The sequence below is a fragment of the Macrobrachium nipponense genome, chromosome 47 (genome assembly GCF_015104395.2).
Source record: "Macrobrachium nipponense isolate FS-2020 chromosome 47, ASM1510439v2, whole genome shotgun sequence".
In the NCBI taxonomy this organism is placed as follows: Eukaryota; Metazoa; Arthropoda; class Malacostraca; order Decapoda; family Palaemonidae; genus Macrobrachium; species Macrobrachium nipponense.
This window is the reverse complement of record NC_087222.1, coordinates 15,950,909-15,955,908: the sequence shown is the minus strand read 5'-3', so window position 1 is coordinate 15,955,908 and position 5,000 is coordinate 15,950,909. Positions and strand designations below refer to the sequence as shown.

The 5,000-nt window shown below is 33.7% G+C and overlaps 2 long non-coding RNA genes across 2 annotated transcripts in view; both read right to left on the bottom strand.

Annotated features, from left to right (window-relative positions):
* The window catches only part of LOC135204731 (uncharacterized), a 442,014-nt gene that overhangs the window by 93,103 nt on the left and 343,911 nt on the right, over positions 1-5,000 (bottom strand). The window lies entirely within an intron of this gene.
* Positions 1-5,000, bottom strand: part of LOC135204730 (uncharacterized) — a 96,186-nt gene that overhangs the window by 97 nt on the left and 91,089 nt on the right. The window contains exon 7 of the long non-coding RNA XR_010312316.1: positions 1-593. This exon is cut by the window's left edge and continues 97 nt beyond it. This is a non-coding gene — a long non-coding RNA (uncharacterized LOC135204730). The remainder of the gene's footprint in view (positions 594-5,000) is intronic.

The following is a 5,000-nucleotide window of genomic DNA, read 5'->3' as shown; positions in this document are numbered from 1 at the left end:
ATAATACAGCAGCAATAAATTAATGATATGAAAGATGTACATAGTCAACCTGGGCCATACAATTGCCCAAAATCAGCATAAGCCATATCATAATCCAAACTGTCACTATCAAAATACCTGAGCGACATACTTGCCCTACACTAGAGCCATACATCTGCTCAATACCTATCAAAATGATGAATATTCAAAATATCAGGGCCACATACTGGCCCAACACTAGAGCCACAAATGCTCAACACGTAAATAACATGAATGTTCAAAATCCACTAGCACAACCTCCATTGCTCCAAGGACGAATCTTCCGAAGATGATTATGGTTTAACCATCCTCCTAGCAACAACTCCATACTGAAGGTTCAACTGGTGCTCTCATCAACAACTCCATATTGAAGATTCAGCTGATGACCTCACTCTCGACTCAGAACGATCTCCAATTCGATCTGCAGCGACTACCAGGCGACCAACACCTGTCCCTGTCAAGCTGTTGTATTGACTCGCTGCTGTGCTACACAAACAAAACAACAGGGAAGGTAAAACGACCAAGAAGCCACACAGGGCTGTTACAAACTCAAATAATGTTAATACCATATTTACCTTACAACGGACATACAACTCCATGCACAGTAGCGCATTAATTAGGCATTTTAACAAAAATTTCAGGCAACTTTACTTTGATCTTTTGAAACTGAAATACCAATTGGTGTATGCAATCTTTACCGCTCACTTATTTTAATTGCTCATCCCATCCGTAAAAAATTACGTCAATCGCTGGTTCCTTGGCGTTTCCTGCCATTATCACCTGCTTGAAAGCACATCTTTATATTTCCTAAACATTTTTCCCAAATATCCTGAATACAGTGTTTCAACGTCTTTTCTTCAATAACCAGTGTTGAGTTCACATTCCCGTTAATTGCTGGATTGTAATTAGACAATTTAAAACTAGCATTATCTTTGAATGCATTAGTTTTTGTTTTTTTAAAAACCCCAATATTACACTTTCACCCTTTATCCAAAGTTACATTTACAACTTAAATATATATTTACACTAACTGCATTATAATTATTGATCTAACCTGGGTCACTTATCACTAAACATCCAGCCAAAGCAAACCCTATCATCAAACTCAGTTTAACCATTTCTAAAACCACCACTTACTGCAGGGCATCTTTTTACTCGAGATTCTAAGTTATTTCTTATATTGATGCTGTATTGTACAAGGGACTACCCAGGTTACCAATCCCATTTTTGTTAACCAACGCATATCTAAGGTCTTGTCAGGGTCACACAAACGGCCAATTGCCAAGACTTAAGCCATACCAGATTTCTAACCTCTTTACCATCAGAACACTGAATGCTACGGGATGAAATTCCAAAATATAGTCACAGCTAATTTCCTTTATATTCGTTAACAATTTAATATACAATACTAATCCAAATTAGAACTACCAAGGCAAATATCTTAAAATCGTATATCCTTGATCTTAAAAAAAAAAACATTCATTATCTTATGTACCCTTTTTTGACAATCAGGGCCAATTTTGTGTGGTTACAAACATTGGTAATTACAGGGCGGTGCACACACTGGAATCTTTTCTTAGTCATGAATCTATGGTAACAGAATGATTTATTTTCAAAATAGGATTTATTCTCAAAACCTGTTTTATCAGACTTCAAAACTGAAATTAGGAAAGCCTCGCTTTTGTAACATGAAAAAAGGAGTATTTCACGGACTAATCACACAATTAGTCCAAATCCTCCAGTCCGCCATTTTAAACCCCTCAGAACAAGGTCACCTGTAAGTCATAAAAAGTAACAGGAAAAACATTGGATTAAAACTAATTAAAAGCAAAACCTAATACAAAGAACAAAAAAAAATTAAAGTTAACGTACACTGTCGCTCATTTAGTAAGTTTTCTTTCATGCAAAATCTTTTCGAATTACAAAATGCATAAAACATCAAATCTCCTTCAAAATACTAACATGTACCAAATATCTAAAAAGGTATAACAATGGATTTTAATAGGTTTCATGATCCAAAACTAAAAATGAAATGGGAGCTTTGAAAAACCAGAAACTCTAATTCACAAGTAATCATTCTACAGTTTGCTATAAAGATCAAACTGACCTAAACTAAATACAAAAGTTACATTGTACAAACTGACCAAATTAATATTCCAAACAACTTTTAAAATCTCAGTATTAGGGCGAGGCGAGAAGTAACTAACACCAGAGTGGATTAAGCTAATAAATTCAGTAACCGTAAAAGCACAATATATGGCTTACTAATGAAAGTTAACTGTTTAAACAGTCACTCATAGACCAGTTTTATACAAACCATCAGATTTATACAAACCATTGCATTTGTACGAAACATTAAGTACGACAGTAATCTACTGAATTTACTAGATTATCAGTTTTAAAAAATCACTGGACAGTAGTACCAGTTTTAACACTCACGTTTCATCTGCAACAGAGTACTTAAACCTAAAACTCTAAGGACTCTCACAGTAGGCCAACGCGCCTACTATGCAAGCCCTTAGGAGCGCCTTCACCCGATCAGGGGCACCGCCCCCGATGGTGTGGAGGAAAAGGAAAAATTGGAAATTGAAGTTCTGAAGATTCTCGGGATAGCAGCAGTTTTTTTTTTCTCTTTTTTTTTTAATCAGTCTTGAATATTCATCGCAGCATCATTCCCTGAAACGTATAAAAAGCATTAGAAAGTTAAATATACTGAAACTCAAAAAATATCTAATGCCATTTAAGTAGTTTTAACAAACTTTTTGGAAGTAAATTTTCTTCGAGTTCACATACTAACTCCAACAATCTTCATGTTATTGTCCTTGTCATGAAAAGATTTGTCTTCATAATTGTAATTCAAACAAAACTTTAGAAGCCTTGCTAAAACTGGTTGTGATGAACTAAATACACAACAACAATAGGAAAATTTAGATTTACTGTATTTTTCTTACTGTAATAACCACATTCCAACACGCAGGTCCTCGGCAAGAAATGATCAAGAAAAAATATCTATACTAAATATAAAGAAAAATTATATTAGATTTACATCACAATGTATTAGGGATCTACACACAGGTAGATACAAAACTTTTACGCAAATAGCACAAACTTATGCTTGAAAAAAAAAAAAGGAAGCTCACCGCCAATAAACAAAAATAAGGGATTAAACTGAAATCCATCCGCGGGGACCACATGGAGACATCGAGACGGGAAAAGTATGAGTCACTGAACCAACCAATGGTGTAGAACTTCAAAAGTAAAAAAAAAAATGAATACTGGATAAATTCAGCAAACTTACACAAGAAATTTAAGCAGTGTTTCGTCTGCAAAAGGCTCATTAAAATATATAGTCAAGGTCAAAAGAACAGATTCGAACATCTCTGAACAGAAAGTTCTCAAGAATGTGCAGCCGTCTTTAATTATAACCTTGAAGATGCGACAATAAGTCGTGAAACGTCGGTAAATAAATGTACCTGAGTACGATGCCTTTCCCTATGGTTCCCCTGATGAGATGTACCTACAGCTGCAGCTCCGTCTTCTAAGGAGATATATATATATATATATATATATATATATATATATATATATATATATATATATATATATATATATATCGAGCTACAATGTCCTTTAGTTTCTAATTCACTCTACCTCGGAATTAATATATTTTCGTATATGCTTAACGAAGGGGAATTTTTTCTCGATAATTGACTTGCCTGGACCAGGGCGGCGAACCAATGATTCCTTTCAAATAGGAACGTCACTGACGTTTGAAGGGATCCATGGGTTCGCGCCCTGGTCCAGGCAAGTCTATTATCGAGAAAAAATTCCCCTTCGGTTAAGCATATATGGATAGTTAATTCCGAGGTAGAGCGAATTAGATATTAAAGGACATTGTAGCTCGATATATGTATATGAATCACGGAAATGTGATATGACTTATATATATATATATATATATATATATATATATATATATATATATATATATGTGTGTGTGTGTGTGTGTGTATGTATGTATATATATATATATATATATATATATATATATATATATATATATATATAGATATAGTATATATATATATATATATATATATATATATATATATATATATACACACACACATACATATATCTATCATGAATCAGACAGTATGGAGGAGGGAGAGGAGTTGCTAAGTACCAACAGTGGTGTGAATAAACAAAGAAAACGTTATACAAGTGATTAATGGATGTCCATTGAAGAGTTGATGGACAAAAATCAGTGCTTCAAAACATATATTGGTGAAAAAGCCACATTTTCTACGGAATGCAGAGGTTGATTCCTTTTGTGAGGTTTCCCTAAATTAAGTTTTTTGCTTTATGTTCATGTAAACAAATATTTGTTAACAATGTTCTCACCAGGACTCAAATGAAGCTAAATTCACGTTGCAAAGAACGAGATCTGAAATGAAAAGTTTTATTGTTTTCAAAGTTGGTAAGGGAATATTTCTAAGACCAGTGTGATCAGTTAACGGTCAACAGATGATTATATGGTGAGACTCATTATCCCAGTTATCGTAAATAGGATATGCTTTATAACCTATTGCGTTTCAAGTATTTTGCCAGTGAAGCTGAAGACAGATATGATTACTTACGAAAAGAGAAGCTTTCCCAAGCCTGCAGAACAGAGATATACTCTCCTTCAGGGAATCTAACTTTAGATGAATCTTTACTTTATATAATGGAAGGACTTGAGGGTAAGCATTCGAGGTCTGAAATAAAGATTTTCAAGCCGGCTGATGGAAATGGCATTGCTTTGAAAAGTTTCACACTGAAATGAATAACATTAACAATTTAGTATTTTAATAATAACCTGCAAAACGCCTATTACAAAGTAAAATGGTAACAAAATGACTGTACAATATAACACTATAAAGGTCATGACAATAAAAACAAACTTTATTGAAGTACAAATATAAAATGGAATAACTGTTCAG